The sequence below is a fragment of the Neopelma chrysocephalum genome, unplaced genomic scaffold (genome assembly GCF_003984885.1).
Source record: "Neopelma chrysocephalum unplaced genomic scaffold, ASM398488v2 Primary Assembly neopelma1_24, whole genome shotgun sequence".
In the NCBI taxonomy this organism is placed as follows: Eukaryota; Metazoa; Chordata; class Aves; order Passeriformes; family Pipridae; genus Neopelma; species Neopelma chrysocephalum.
Window position 1 is genome coordinate 43,073,364 of NW_020897693.1, and position 16,919 is coordinate 43,090,282.

Sequence of the window (16,919 nt, forward strand, 5' to 3'; positions counted from 1 at the left end):
CAAACAGTTAAAATTTTAAAAAGTTATGAAAAAAAAAGCCTGAACACAGCATTCCTAAATCAAAAAGCATCAGTTGGCTAGAATTATTTGCAGCATCCCTTAATGCAGCCATAATTAACAACTAATTTTGGAATAAAGATATAGATGGAAGTAAAAGTGGAGATTTTAGATTTTATAAATTATTATTTTCCCCACACACTAACAGCTCCTTTCTGGATAAGCTCTAATGTTATATCCCTCAGGCTTCTGAATGCTCTTCTGGTGCACGTTTGTTTTGTAGGGAGGGGTCACATCTGAGGTAAAGGCAGTTTGATCCATTACAGGCCACGTTGTCTCCTGGCCTTGGCTGAACTTAGAGATATTATATAGCAACAAATTAATATAAATTTGTGTCACTTTTCCTTCTCTTAATATTTCTTAAATGTCTTTGAAGCAGCTCAGTTTCCATTCCAACATGCAGTGCTGAGGGCAGATCTTTAAATTGCTTATGACAGAGGTTATGTGCCTTCTGGCAGATAACGGAGACCTGTCTTACTCTGAGACTTGGATATTGCATTTTTTCCTTGTACAAGGCTTCAATGTATTTTTGCTTCTAAAAGAGAACCCTGGAGATGCCCTTGAAATAGAAAAATAGGTGTTGAGCCCTGAAATGATGGAGATATTTTAGCATCTCATTCTTCTACATAGCTTTTTCAGCAGATAAAACTTTTATCTGGGAAAAAAAATTGCAAATTTTAAGGTTTCTACAGGTTTTTTGTGGGATTTTTTGGTTGGTTGTTGGTTTTCTCTTTTGTTTTGTTTTGTTTGTTTTTAAACTGAATTTGTCAGCATCGAGGTGTGCTCAATATAGTTTTTTTATTGTTCTGCTTTGTTAACCTCAGGAAAGATGGGCAAAAGACTAAGAAAATTCTTCTTCAAATCTTTATTCTATCATAATTTCACATGTGTGGGAGGGAGAGATATTAGCCTTTTTTTTCTTTTTTTTAATAATCTTTGAATGAAAAGTGTCCTTTCTGCCAACCTTGATATGTATAAATGACAAAATCTTTGGAGTAAGGACAACACATCTTCAGCACACAGGCTCTACATTAATTCCAGAAGCCCAGAAAGGTTTTGCCATTTGTTGCTTCAAAAACCCTTCACATAACTACAAAAGTCAGAGAGAATGGCAAGAATATAACCAAAAACATGGAATAGCTTCTGTATGAGGAAACAACTGGACAGATGGGGATTTTTGAGTCTTGAAAAAAAGATGGCTACAGGGTCATAGTAAGAGACACCATTCTAGGTGGCCTGAAGAATAAAAACCAATTATTCACTCTTTCCCAAATTGCATAATGAGGAATGAAGAAACAGGTTCAAATAAAAAGTGGATAGTTTTTCAGAAGTGCCTTAATTCTCTTTTGACCTCTTTGCTAGAGGATACTGTGGGGACAGGTTCATAGAAGAGCCTGGATTGCAAAATCCCCAAATAAAAATACAACAATCAGGTACCAAAGTCAAAGAATAAGCTGCTACTAAAAATAGCTTTATTCATTCTCTAACTCCTGAGTACTCCTGGGATGAAGTTCCTTGCTTTTCATTTCCTCAACCAACTTTTGTATCTATTCAGCTTACAGACTTTCTTATTTCCACCTTTGTGAGAGGCAGCCCACTGATTTCAGTGAATGTGAGAGAACATTGTCATTACCTTCCAACAAGCCAGGATTTAATTTTCCTCTATATGAGCAATAAATAGAAGTAGAATTTGGCCCATCTGACTTTTTTCTAGCCAAACTGAGCAATACTTGCACAACTTTTACTGTGGAAGTCTAAAGGTCTGAAAAGAAATAATGAGTATTTAAAAGGAGGAAAAAGGCAAGTGTGTGCTACAGTACCACTGAGAGTCAAACACTTCTGCTTCTGAGCAGTAGCACCAAGCAACAATCACAGTGCTGTGTATAAGGAAAATGGGTTGTGAACACAACATAGGCCAATCTAAACCAAACAGAAATATATTGAAATGTAACCATTGTTTAGGTCCAACCAGAAAATTAATAATCTCTGTATTCGTTAAATTTTGGCTTTTAAACATAAATGCTTCAAGTTGTGTTTTAAAAATACTTAATTTTGATCAATAACAATTCTTTCTTCACAGTGCATCTCATATGAAAGGAGAGAGGACTATGGGTTAAAGGGTGACTTATTCTCACTTCAGTCAGGTTTGTTTCTTTCACAAACTAGGACTCGTGAAGCCTTATGAATCCTGATATGGGAAGGCTTTGGCGTAGGTGGAGGAACCAAAGCACTGCCTGCACAGAGGCAGGAAGGGTCTGTAATAACTGCCTGCTGCTTGAGGATCATTATTCAGCTACAGATCAGAGCTCTGTTTCTACGATAAGGATATTTGTATTGAACATATCTGGTTTCTTTACAATAGAGCTTAGGTATCCTGAGCATTTCAGGGCGGAGAGTGGTCCCAGAGACATAAATGAGGAGAAGGAAGGTGAAGCTGCAAAACTGGCTGCAAGTCCTTTGCCTCCACTGAGTTCTGACCTGCCAGGGGGGGACAAAAAGAGCTGCCAGAACAAACTGGATCAAACCCAAGGTGGAGAGCAGGATGAGCCCTGTAATACATTACTTATTTGAATTCTGCCCTCTCAGAGTAACTTCTTTGCTGCTGAGTGCTTCCCTTTATTCTAGTGGGGGTCTCACATTCCTGAGACCTTTGGAAATATCCTGCTGTAGAGCTATAAATAGCAAGAATTTCCCACTGACTAAAACCTGCAGCATAGCAGCAGGCTGATGTGGGTTTATTTTCCTGCTTGAGGACTACATAAGTGCTTGTGTCCTCTCTCCACTGAGACATCTCTTCGCTTTAGGCACTGGTCTCTGCTCGCTGCTGGGGTGTGTTATTGAACCTGTCTCTCATTCCTGCTCTTTCTGATCTTTTTATCTCTAATGAAAGACCTCTCCCTGGGCACCCTTCCTTTTTCCCTCTCCTTTCTCTTATGGCAGGTCTTTGCTTTTCATGGGTATACTAATTTCTACTGTTTATCAGTTTATGCTCATTTCATTTCAATTCATCTGCTATTCACACATACTGTGCACTGCCTGTGCATGCTGCTGTGTCTGAATGAGCTTTTAGTCAAGCTTCTTATGGCCCCAGAGCTTCTCTTGGCCTTATCTTGCATTTACATGGTGCCTTTCAGTTCCCTGAAATCCAACTCTAAAAATAAATGCAAATGTGTGTCCCTGCACCCGCCAGCACTTCCCTGAGCAGGATCTTGACTGATAGCTGACAACATCCCACATTACTAGAGTTTAGGAGAGGACTTGTCCAGTCAAAACAGCACAAGGATCAGAAGTGGATACAAAGTCATCGCAGAAGTGAGAATATGCCAATCTAATCCCTAGAAAAAGAACTGCAAACGAGCGCAAATGTGTGTGCCAAGTGCACCTTCCTCCCTCATATCACGAGCACTTAACTGCCCTGCTCAGCATCTTGCTTGGGGACTATTCAGGAGCCAAGCACCCAAATACTCAAGTTTGCCCTTGGAGGAAAATGAGGTTACTTGTTAGGAGGAAAGGAAAAAAACTACACTTGGCCATGATGTTCAAGTGGGGTTAAATCCTCGAGGAGTCTCTCCTCCCTGTTTGGTAATTCAAGCACCTCTTTGTAAGATAAGGGAACGTGTCAACTCCAGCAACACCTGAACTCACACTCCACTTAGTCTGATTTCTGTGCCCTCTTCAGTTTGCTAATCAAAACAAGTTTCCGCTGTATTTCTTATCCCCAGAGGGTGGAACTATCCTCAGAAAATTAAAGCTCTCTTATCTCTTAATGTGTCATCACAACTAATAGCCTGGGGACTGTAAACAAGTTTAAATATCAAAACAATTTGGCTGGTGATTGTCTGTGATTATGGATTAAGAATACAAAATTTGTGCTTGCTGATATTCAAGGTAGATTGAAAACAAGGAGCCAGATCCTCAGCCGGTGTAAACGGAGGTGTCTGAGCTGAACCTGGGAGAGGGATGCTGCTGAGCATCTGACCCTGTGAGCTTTTCAGAAGTTTCCACTCTTGTTTTTCAAGGTGCCAGATAATACATGACAGCATGGGGCTGATCGGGAGCAGTGCTGAGGGCCCCCGGCAGAGCCTGGACCATCCTCCCCTCTTCTGACTTCCCAGGAGCTCAGATTCTGCTGGCTGAGCCCTCCACTCACAGCCTCTTCAGGGAGCTTATAAATAATGACTTAGAAGAGAAATGATTTAAGATTACAAAACTTTTTCAAGATCAAGTCAAGGTGCCAGCATATTCAAAAGCTGTCAGATATGTCAGGGCAGGTACTTTGTGAGGGATGTGCTTTGTATCTTCAATGTGACAAACATACTGCAGTAAATTCACAAACGTGCACTTGCTGCTGCCTTTGCCAAAGCCCTGCCATCAAGCCATCACCTTTAGATCAGTCACACTGAGAGTGAAGAGACACAAAAAGGATCTTTTGCTAGAAATGCTTTTGCTAGTTCACTGGACTCTGCAATGGCAGTGATGTGCAGCAGGGCCCACAGATCTGGGGTAGCAGGTGTATTTTATAGCACAGTTGGGTTTGAAACTTTTCATGTTAGCATCTCCCTCTTTTAGAAGTATTTCTGGGACCTCATTTTTATTATGGATCATTTTCTGCCATAGGCTGAATAGTCTATTCTTCAAAGAATCCCATAGATGAGAAACTGAGGCAGAGAGAGACTAATTGGATTTTCTATAGATATATAAGAAGTCAGCAGTAGTGCAAGGACATGAATAGTGCAAGGAGTGTCCTAACCACTGAACTGTCGTCGTCTCCTTGTATAATGCAGAATACATGGAATATCCATCTTTTAATGGATAGCTTTTTGGAATACGTATTTTTTCAAAAGGCTGATGTTAGATTAATGATGAATATTACAAAATGAAGTAGGAAAGACATTAATTTTGATGTGGTAGGAAAGCACTTTCCTAATGAGGTAGTAATTAAATAAGAAATATAGTTATTTAAAAAAAAAGGTAAATCTAGTGCTCTCTAGACCTCCTATCTCAGCAGTTCAAGCAGCAGTTCTGGGTAACGAAAAGGAATGTTTCTGACAAGCATGAAGTACCACCAGAAAAATATAAAAGGAAAAATGTGTCATAAGAATCATAAAAATATTAAATAATGTCAAAGAAATGAAATCAATTTCCGGAAAAGAATAATAAAGGCTGAGAAAAGGTACCCAGAAAACTAGATGACTTTTTTATCTTCTTAATTGGGGTAATTATACTAAAACTGACAGCAAGTATTTCCCCAATAGCAAAAAACACCCACAAACCCCAGCCAGTCAAAATTCCGCTCTGAGCATAAGATCTGTGAAGGTTAAAGGCTTGAGTCAGCCACTAGGAGGGTGCTCCTCTTCTCCCAAGGTCAGTCCTTACATATGGAGAAGTAATTTTGATTTTGGTCTCTTCACAGTTCAAAGTCAATGCTTACCTTGATTTCAACTGTGCTATATTTGGCAAAGTATTAATGTAATTGTATTTGGTCCCAGTCATGTTCCGTTTGAATGTTAAACTCCTCTTAATACCAAGCCATTTTGTGCTCCCTCTTGTAGTCTAGGGAATGTATAAAATAGTGAGCAGTGTGGACCCTCTGGACCAATCTCTCCAGAGAAACCAGTGGTGCCAATGCCCACACTACACACATTTTGGGGGTTTTTGTTCACACCAGCTTCTGTCTAGAAACCTACTGTCATGGACTGAAGTTTTCACACAAAGACCTCCTGGAGCACATCTTTGGGTGTAGTTTCATCCAAAAAGGATGCAGTTCATGCTGTCCCAGGCTGCATCATAGCCCGAGCCAAATACAGCACATAGGCACATGGAGATGACCTCTAACAAATCACGCTGTGCATCAGCCCATGTATAAACTCTCAACTACTGATGCCTCTTTGCTGATCCTTCATGTTCATCATGTTTCAGCCACCAACTTCTCTGTGCATATTTCACTGCATCACACTGAGGACCTTCTCCCTCAGTTAAGTGGGGAATTAAGTGTCCCTTAGTGGGACAGAAATGATCTGACAGTTCAATTAATGTTGGCAGTGTTTAGATTTGAAACCACCCAGTATTTCCTTGCTAATAAACACAACGTGCAAAGAGGAAAAAAGTGATTGTACAACCTCAGAACAGAGATCATGAAGCCCAAGGACCCCCACTTTTCCCATTAGCCAGTAATGGGTGCCTGAGAAAGACTTTAATAACAAGGCAAGGATGTGGTGGTACTTCCCCAGAATAGTTTTTTAGCTTCCAAAAAATTCACAACTCAAGGATTTCTTAAGCCAGAGGCTTTGTCTTTGTATCTAATAGCCTTTGATATGTTTTCTTTGTGAATTATTTAGGTACTTTTTAGATTTATGTTAATTTTAGGATCTAGTGTTCTGCAGGAAAGAGTTTGACACTAACTTCATGCTGCAGTTTGTGTTTCTTAAGAAAAGACAGGGGTTCAGATGCTGTCTGAACCCCCTGCTACCTCTGCTCACAGTAATCCTAGAAGTAGGATTGCCCAGTGCATGTGGTGCACGGTCACCATACCAAAGTCAAGAGTGCCAGCAGTTGCAGTGCGTGTGCAAAGCCACCCCAGCTGGGGCTCTGCACCACTCCTTTGAGTTTGTGTTGATTTGAACGGGAAACTCTGCCCAAACCATGGAATGCAGAGAGATATATTGTACTTTCTCTGGCTTTTTTCAAGCCAGAAGGGCTTGGGTATGACCATATTTCTACGGGAACTGGAGAGTTGAATCAAGAATGTTCAACTCTTGTGGGAACCAGCCAGAAAGAACTTTACTCTCCCCTCAAATCCTTGCATTCCAGGCCTGGGGTTTTTATCAGACTGTATTTGTAATCCCAGTTGATTTCTCAAATAAACGGTGAAATGCAAACAGTTGGCCAGAGGGAAAACCTCCATTTACTGAAGAGGAAAAGAACACAATATCCAAATGACTCATGGCTCTGTGGGTGAAGTAATGGCTGCATATCATATCTTGGGATGTGGGTTTGTGGTCTGATGCTGCATGGAGTGGATGTGCTTGGGTTGTGATGTTATTGTAAATGGCTTTGGTAGGAATTCTCCTGTGACTTCCTAGACACAAGTTGCTTGTTAAGATATGATTGACTGCACAGTGGCAATTAATAAGATAGGGAGGCAGCCAGGTGCAGCCAAGCCCTCCTCTGGACACTAGCTGGGGGAAATATGACAAAACCCTTCTGCTACTAGAAGAGGTAGGTCCTGCAGGAGTTGCAAGTGGCTGTAGCTGAAGGAACTGTGTTCCAGGGAGATTTCAAGGGTTGGAAGGAAACCTGAAGAGGGGCGGCAGAAACCAGTATCCCTGGGAGGCACCTGGTGCCTCTCAAACTTTGCTCTCCTGGGGCAGGTTATCCCAAGACCCGTCGAATGAGCATGCTCTGATGTTTGATGCAGTACCCCTCTGCCTGGTGCCCCTTACTCCCACTGACTGTTGTCTGCTGTGGGTTCCCTACGGGTACTGACTCCCTTGTTCTTTTTTTCCCTGAATTCCTTGGTTACAATAAGATAAAATACATAAATACTAATGCAAGTGTAAGTGCAAAGGCCAGTGACACCTCTGCAGAGCCCCACTTCTACCTTACCCCTTGCACCTGCTGTGATTCCACCACTTCCTAAGAAGTTGCCAGCAGTTACTCGCTGTCCTATATATGAACAGCTTGCAAATATGACAAAATACAGGTTGTTTTGCCTGGATTCTTTGTTTTTCCTCTCAGTCTCTCCATTGCAAGACTTCCTCACCTCTCCCAGTCCTTTCCCTCCTTTCAGCACTCTGGTTGCTGCTCCATTACTGCGCAGCACTGGAGCTCAGAGGAGCTGCAGGTCAGGGCTCCCCTCTCATGATACGACCTGGAGGGCACATGTGCCTGCAGAGGTGGTGGCCTGTTCTCAGGGAGCCATCACCACTCTCAGTATATACACTGCACAGGATCTAGTGGTTTTGCTCTGTGAGTTAGTGGAGGGAGGAATGAGGGTCCACTAAAGGATCAAACCAAATCCCTCCTTATAGGCAGGAGCTCTGGAGAGCATTTTTTCCCTACATCCTACCAGTGCTTTCTACAGCAGAAACATGATGAGATATGGTTTACAGCTTGGGAGACAACAGCAGGACATTGCCTGAACCCAGATGTTGGCAGATCAGTAGGCGTTGGGAAACCAGCCAACCTTTCTCAGTTTTCTGGGACACTCTGGTTTGCCCATGTGAGTAAAATTTGCAGTAGATAAACACAGATACATAGAATTTATCCAAACATCAGATGTTTACCCATGGCTGCAAGACCAAGGAAGCTTCTTTGTTTGTGGTTCCAGCTGTGCTGGGAGTCAGGGCTTATCCCACATTTGAGGAATCTTCTTTTTTTAAGCAGTTCAGAGGCTAGGGCTGCTGCTTGGGAAATGGCTGTTTTCTCCCTGCAGGCAGATCGATACATTTCAGCTCACTGCACTGCAAGTAACTTTTCATCGTACATTAAGAATGAGGAAAATAAAAGCCAAGATGGATGTTATTTTGGTTTTGCTTTTATTTTGAATTATTTATTAGGAAGTCACTGCTGCCTTCTCGTCAGGAGACAAAATGCCTTTGTCTTTGGTGATTTCCTATTAAAAAGAAACAAGGATCTTTCCAGTTTTATTTCTCTCACTCGTTTCTTGGTACTGAAGTGTAAATCTGGGGTCTCCACAATGTGACAAGATGGTCTCCTACAGTCCCAGTGCAGGCAAAGTCCCCACTGATGCCAGTGGAGTCCCACCTTGTCAGTACACTTCTAACCAGTTTTACAATGATGTTGCAGATGAGTTATGTGTGTTAGGAATGATTGCTGTCACTTAAGCAGAGGGTGTTATGGAGTACCCTACAGGCTAGCTGAACTATCATTTTAATTAAGCATTTACTAAATAGCTAGTAAAAATATGAACCCCATGTGTTATGGGGCAAAAATTACAGCAACTGGCTCTACTATTCATATGAGTTTGGAAACTCAAACTAACAACCCATTTTGATGTTTTTGTTCCTAAATCTAGGTTATCCTGAAGGGGACGATAAAGAAACTGGCCACCAAGATGGTAATCACTAGTGGAAATGAAGAAGATAAAGGCAGTCAAGAAAAGGAAAGCAAAGAAGAAACCATCTTGGCAATGCTTGGAATTATTGGGACAATTCTGAACCTCATTGTGATCATTTTTGTGTATATTTACACAACGTTGTAAACTAGAAGGCATGCAAATAGACCAGATAAAATGGCCATTAAGAGTGACAACAAACATTGCTGACTATTGACAAGTTCTTTAATCAGAATTGACTCTGTATTATATTAACACATCATAAAAGCACTGCCTGCAGGCAGCGAAGACTGAAGCACAATTAATTTAACAAGACTTTTTCACACAGTAATAAGCTTAACTCTTCTGTCCTGCCCTCTCCCTTTTGGTTTGGTTTTCAGTTTGGGGGAGAATGACTGCAGTTATGTAAGTTGTAGCTTTGAAGAAATCCACCAGGGATATGTTGTTTTAACACAATTAAAAAAAAAAAAGAAAGAAAGAAAAAAAAGAAAAGAAAGAAACTGTACACTATATATAATTAGAAATGTATGCTGTATACCCGCAAAGATTGAACTCAAAGATAGCTTCATAGCACAGATCACGTGTCTGTTAGGTCAAATGATGTTTTTCTCTTGGTTTTTGCTTTTACTTACATTGAATCTGACAAGCCTTTTATTTAGAATGAACATATGGTGCAATCATGAAAAAAACAATTCCATTGAGCAAGGTCTGCCTAAACCTGATAAAATGTTGGGAGAAATACATTACATGGTTATTTTTCCTTTCTTGTTTGCTTAACATCTGTGTCTGTTCATACCAATGTTTATATATATATATTTTTAATAAATGTGCTATATTTTTAGCATGAACCAAACATTTGGAGACACTTGTATTCATGCAGCTAAATTTTGTTTGATGAAGTGCCCGTTTTGACAATGGATGTTATTTTTCTCAGCAATTATACAGCAGTCTTGTTTGCAGCCCTCTCACTGTGGTCTGAAGCAAGCTCACATCATGCTCATATGCATGACTTGAAGTTGGAATGTCAGCTGAAAAGCATTGCTGCTTAATACGGGAAATAGCACAACATTGTAAGGTGACCTTTGGAGACTGGTTGCAGAAAGAAGGCTCTACTCAAAAAAAGAAAAAGCAAATGAAAGGAATATTGAGGAGTCTCACAAAATATTACAAAATTCATAGAATTTATGGTTTTCAAAATCTGGTCACGTTCTCTAAGTACTTATGCTGAGAGAAGCCAGTAGAGGTTTCTACAGCTGAAAAGAGAAATTTAGAGAGCCTATAGTAAGGGGTTGAAGGGAAATCCAGACTGTAAATACAGAGTTGTATTTTAAATGTGAGGATCATTAACTCTTTGCTTTTCTGCCATGTGCTTTAACTGAGGTTGGTGCAGTGAAATTCTCTGACTTGTGTTTTTGACAGGAATGTACAATGATGATGCTCAACATTTTTCTTCAGAGTTCAGTGCTTATAAATATACAAAGCATTAAAATTATGAGACCTCAATTCTGCCTCAAGCTGCCTAAGTACATTGCCCATTAACTCTGACATATCTTCTTAAAAAAATAGGTCAATTAATTGTTTACTGACTTGTAGTTTGGATTGCATCCTCAGATGCACAAGGAGGATTAGAGTTGAAGTCAGCTGGAGCTGTAAAATGTTTGATCCTAGAGTCTCATCGATTTTAGTGATCAGTCATGTCCCTCTGGAATCAGTAATAAGTTCTCCACCAGTTTCAAGGGGCTAGGAATGGTCTCAAAAATACAGAATTTCATTGCAGGATATAAAAGCAAGCTTGGAAAACCCTGAGGGGCACCTCTTATAAACAGAGGTGTTCAATCTGTTGTGGTATCATACATTCAATAACACAGCCATTAGGAGAAGGGAAAATGTCAGTAAATAAGTGGAAATGAAATCCAGTATGAAGACTGAAGGGAAAAAAGAGCAAAAATAATCTCATATAATGAAAGCATGACATGATGAGAGAGATGAAAAAATGAGCAGAGATTGAAAACAGGGAATGGCACAGAAAGACAGTGCCATGCATGCCAGCGTGGCTGAGGAAACATTTTTGTTTCTACAGTGCTGGTAGAGCTGCAGGTCTCGGAGAGGACAAGAAACAATAGTGGCACCATTTAGTGTAGCTGAGTGAGGGTGATCTTGGTTTTGAACTTATAGTTATTTATTGATAATTCTAAGGAAATAGCTCACTCTGATCATCCTGATAGCTAAAATATATTTTCCTCCACTTGGCATTTTTTCTTCTGTTTAAACCACTGCTGTGCACAGCCTGTGGCAATGGTGTTGGCGCTCATGTCCCAGAGCACACCTGCACATGCTCCAGGCACCTGTCTATCTCCAGCCTGCCTCCTGCCTGGCAGGATCCTCTCTGCAGTTATTCCTCTTGAACCTCTCTTCCTCCTCCAGCAAACACCACAGCAATCTGCCTGAGGCTTGTACTCATCTTCTAGAGGGGAAGCCTGGACAGGGCAGTGTCTGAGTCAAGAGATGAGCTCTCATGCCAGGTATTTCTTTGCCTCCCTCTGCATCAAATGATGACCTGTCATCCTCTTGTGGGCTTGAAGATGCTTAATGATTCAAATTTCATTAAGGGCTTCTCTTAATATTACAAATTAAAGCTCTGCATTGTAAAACAATACAGAACACCTCACCCACCAAAGTAAAGTAGGAACTTTTGCTGCTCATCACAGTTGCACTCATTCAGACATGGGCTAGAACCTTCACCAAGGCTCGCACTGCAAAGAGCCCAGATAAACTGAACTGGAGGATAAAAAGCTTAAGGACTTCATGTTTACTCTGTTTTATTTTGCATATTAGGCTTGATGCAGGCAGTGTGTTCAGCTGTCTGCCACACTTCACCAGCAGCAGTCATGTGCTGTGTGCTTTCGACATGACTTTTTATTCCTCTGAAAGAGGAAGAAAGGTTTATACCATTCTACAAAAGTTTAACACTTAATATTTTAATTTTACAGGTTTCTGTTCACAGATAGTTCTAGAAATATCTTGGGGCAAGTTCTTAAGTAGATTCATTAAGTATTCATTTAAATAAAAATGAAGAGTTTCCTTCGAGGGCAATTCCTTTACCTTTTATTTGGTATTCATGAACACTGATATGGGAAAAGTATGTTTTCAAGAATGACTGTGGAAGAGGAATATTTTATACAAAGATCTGAAGGTGTGCCTACCTAGGCAGCCGTGGGCAGGCCTGTTCTTGGCTGAGTGCCAGCTGAAGTCAAATTACCCTCATGCTTTTCTTATGTGAGCAGTTTTCAGCATGCACCTGTACGAAATATTCAACAAGGTAACATATATATCATGGATACGTTATAGTCAGTAACTGCTGTATAAACAGATGAATAAAACTTCTCATTACAGGTGCTGAATGGTAAATCTGCTTTGGCAAGGAAAAATCCGGTAGTCTCATTTTTGGCTTGACTTGTAGGTAATGCAAATAGTTTCCAAAAAAAATTTTTTTAAATAAAATATTAGTCCATTAGTGACAGGAAATTCCATGTTTGCATTTGAGTAGAAGGAAATTAATATCCAATATCTTAATAAGATATTAAAGCATCACCTTTTGCTTCAGTCAACTAAGAATATGATTGTATTTTTAAATTATCCTATTTAGTTTTTGATGGTTTGTATTATGGGAATGAAAAATATTTTCCCGAGGTCACATGAAGGTGACATTCTCCTTGCTAGTGTCTGGTGTGTTGGCTGGTGGGTACCGAAGACTTTTAAGAAGGAAGAAAATAAAAATATTTAAATCATGTTATACATGCAATGAAGTGAGGAGAAAGCAGACATACAGGCTTCTGCCATCTTCTCTGATTCCTACAACTGCCACTGAAAACAACATCTCAGGAACCACATCTTCATGCAGGAATGTACCATCCTGTGTGATGGCTGTCAGGGCAGTCCTTTCAGTCATTTACCTTCTGCTCCTTCCACCTACACCTCTGTAGTAGTGCACAGCTCATTGTGCCTTAGGAGAGTTTTAACATGTACTCAGCCTGGCAGCCTCTGGAAGCAGCTGTTTGGGTTTATTGTGGTGTAAAGGTCTACTATGGGGCTGAGTTTTATTATTTTAAGGACAGCCAGTAATCACCATCTTGTTACTGTCTGATAATCTAGGAGATACATTGCTTGTTGAATTCCCAGACCTATCCCTCCCCTGTCCCACAGGTAAAATTTTGATTCAATAGGCATCCAAATACAAAAGAAAGCTTCAGTTACATGATGACGAAACTTTAGTATGAAGCTTTTTTTAAGTCCATGTTTCCTGTATTTCCATATATTATACTAATCTGTATCCTGGAGCTCACTCCAAATGCCCCAAGGTCTCATCTGTGTCAGAAGGTCTCATTGCTTCTGAGTCAGAGTTAACATTTCAGTGTGAATTATGGCATACACAGAGCCCAGAGTGGGCAACAGGGATAAAAATTAACTGAATTAAAACTCCAGGGAGGTAACACTGAAGAAATTACTAATTAGTTGGAGGCTTGGCTGGAGTACTTTGTTTCTGCATAGCCAAGATTTTGTTCCTTGGAAATTTTCTGGAATATGTCTCATTCAAAGAAAGAACCTCATTGAAAATGTTTTAGCAGCAATTTCCAGCAGCAATCTTCCAAGAAAAACACTGACCAGGCCTTTGAGTGTCTGGCTTCCTTCCCAAGAGTAGTGTTTGGCAACTCTGCAGCGCTGTACATATATGTAAGCACCTCTTGTTTACAGAGAGGTTTTGTCTTCTTTCGAACAGAATGCACAGGTTTACAAAGATTTACAAATTTATGGAATAGTACTTTACACAGTCAACAACAACAAAAGGTGCTGTTCACTTTTATTTCCAGCAGATATGCCAGATATGCTGCAGACACCCTGCAGAACCTGTACTGATTCCATGCCTGGCTGTGTGTTTTGGAGGCTCCTCCCAAAGGGTCTTATAGACTCAGCAAAGGTTTTCTTCCCCACCACTGATCCAAGAGAAACAAAACCTGTTCAGCATGGAAATCCCACATGCATCCATATGCCTTTATCTACATATGAACCATCTGGTATCCAATAAGACTTTCCTTGCCTTAAGCATTAGGTTTGCTTACTTGCATTTCACCTGGGGACTCAGATGCTGAAGGCAATTTGTAGGGCTGAAAGCCCTTTTTCAAGTGAAACAACTTTACCTAATGTAGTCATTACCTGGCGAGGTGCCTGTTCCTCCTGAAACACGCCTGTGCAGTGCCCTGGGCACGGCACACAGCACACCACCCTTCGTGTGTGGTCTCACACTGACAGAGCATCATGACAGTGAGGGAGTCGCTCTGGGCTGCAGCTGGCCCGTACAGCAGGGTTTTGTACAAAAACCTAGATCCCAAGTCAAGCTCTACAGAGTGAAAGGAAAAGGACATCCTGCCTTGTTCATAGGAGGTGCTTAGCTATGCTCACCAGGATCCTTTCTTCTGCAACCAGTCCAAATTCAGCTGAAGGTGATCCTTGCACCACTCTGACTCTCTTGTGGCAGTTGCAGAGCTTCCTTCCACCTGAGTGAAGTAAACAGCTTTGGGCTTCCCTAGTCTCCTAGAATAGGGGACAAAGTCCTTCTTACGCAGAAGAAATAGCAGCAGGAGCATCCGTTTCCTGATGACAATGACAACATCACCTGCCTGGAGCACTGATGGGAACCCTTTTTCTTCCCATCATCCTTCATAGTCTGGGAAATGCAAGTTAGTTACCCGGACTCCAGCTTGTCCACAGGCTCAGTCAGTGTTCAGGAAGACTTGTTTTGTGATGCTGAGACTTTGCTATGCTCATATGGCTCTTAGAGCCAGGTTTTCAGGAACATATTAAAGGTCCTGATATCTTAATCATTAAGGCCTCACCATAACAAGTCTCAGGCACTGTTAGTCCGGCATCAAGGCATTAAGGGACCAGCATTAGCAAGACACACCATATGGAAGCCACGGGTAGCCAGAGATAGTGCAGATGGGGCTGGCTGCTTTCCACAATACTTACCTTCTTGAGGAGCAACGGTATAATGGTGGATTGACATTGGTGGTGGGTAAATGTAATAAAATGTTTGTGTAGCAGGGCATGATTTCTCGCCTTTACTTCCTGCAAACTTAATGGGAAAGGCTTTATAAATAATTCTGGCTTTGTCAATTTAAAATATGGATTAAAATTTACTATATATGTTTTCAAATTTTAATGTGCTGCCTTTTTTTTTCCCTTTACCAAGCAATTCAATTTTAGTTTTGCAGATACTATTCTTGTTTCTGTAATAATGATGGCTAATGCAAAAGCATTAGTACTGGATGCAAAAGGAAAGAGTGAAAATTATATTGTCAATGTTTTATTAATCTGTACTTGTGAGCAGGACAAGTGGTTTTCTTTGCATCCAGTGCAAACTGTTAGCAGTATTTTTATAATTTGATACCATTATTTCTGGAGTCTAAAGGAATTCTGTGAGACAAAGTTTCATCATTTAGATCTGTGTATATTCAAACAAATGTCAGCAAATTGAGAAGCATATGAAATTTTTGCATTAACAAAAAGAAAACTATTTTAGACATATGCATTTTTAACAGATTCAAACTCAAAAGTGAGACCCCACAACTATCATTCATTACACCTTTGCTGACATCGCGTAACACACGCCAGGCCATAATTTAGAAGCTCAGTCTGCTAAGACTATGCCTGTACATAACTCAGACTAAGGGGCTAAGTTCCCTTAAAGTTAATATGCATATGAATATGTATTTGCAGGTTTGGGGCATTAGTTGACAGTTAGCGACAACTCAGCTGTAGCAAAAATGCAACTAATCAGACAGGGGAAAATAGGAAATTTCCTGTACAACGAGCTATTTCTCTTTGCCTCATTGACCTTATTTTCAGCTGATTTGTTTCAGACTGTGTGATTGATGAGAATGATGCTAAGGCCTGCCTAACCAATGATAGAATAAAGACAATGGAGGATTATTCAATCTACATCTTCTATCAGAAACTAAGCATTTCCCTAAACGGCTTTAAAAAATGTCAGTGCTGAATGTTTAACGTTTTCCTTTATATGTTTTACCATCAGCCAACACACTATTTGATTGTATAATAATATTTATGTAGAGTTTCACTAAGCTGTGCAAACACCAGCAAATGGATTTTGCATCCTTTGCTGCTTTTTAAGTTTTATAAGCCTCTTCCTAATATATACCCATCTCCTGTTTTAAAGATCAAGAAGAGAAATACACCACATCCTAGAGCACTGTACAATTATACAAGCCTCACTACAAGTTTAGGTTGAAAGTATACAGCCATTTACACAAAAGAAGGAGTCTTATTTCTTGAGCCTGTTCATATGGCCCAAGTGACCCTGATATGATGCTGAGAACAATATTACATTCTTTTATTCCTAGAAAAAAAGAGTCCAGCTGTGAAACTCCTTGAAGCAGTGCATTGCACTATATTTGCAATCTACAGAGCAAAGCAAAAAATCTGATGACCACAGACAGTGCTCAGCTCCTGGCTGACCTTCCCCCACGGGGCAGCAGCCTTTGGTGTACCCTGAGAGACCAAGTGCCCAGTGCCCTGTACACTTCATGAAAGGCAGTAATAATTAGGTAATTAACTTTACAAAATTTGAAATATCACCATTGCTAACATGTATGGTTTCATTGGTGCAAAGACATAAAATACCACCAGAGCTGTTATCAAGGCAATAGCCAAACACTGGCACCACTCAATGCAAAACTGTTGCTGTTGTGTTTGGGTGTTAAAACACACT

The 16,919-nt window shown here is 40.5% G+C and overlaps 1 long non-coding RNA gene across 4 annotated transcripts in view; it reads left to right on the forward strand.

Annotated features, from left to right (window-relative positions):
• The window catches only part of LOC113963108, a 165,766-nt gene extending 150,422 nt beyond the window's left edge, over positions 1–15,344 (forward strand). For all 4 annotated transcript variants that reach the window (XR_003532643.1, XR_003532645.1, XR_003532642.1 and 1 more), the window contains one exon: positions 9,095–15,344. This is a non-coding gene — a long non-coding RNA (uncharacterized LOC113963108). The remainder of the gene's footprint in view (positions 1–9,094) is intronic.
• The last annotated feature ends 1,575 nt before the right edge of the window (positions 15,345–16,919 follow it).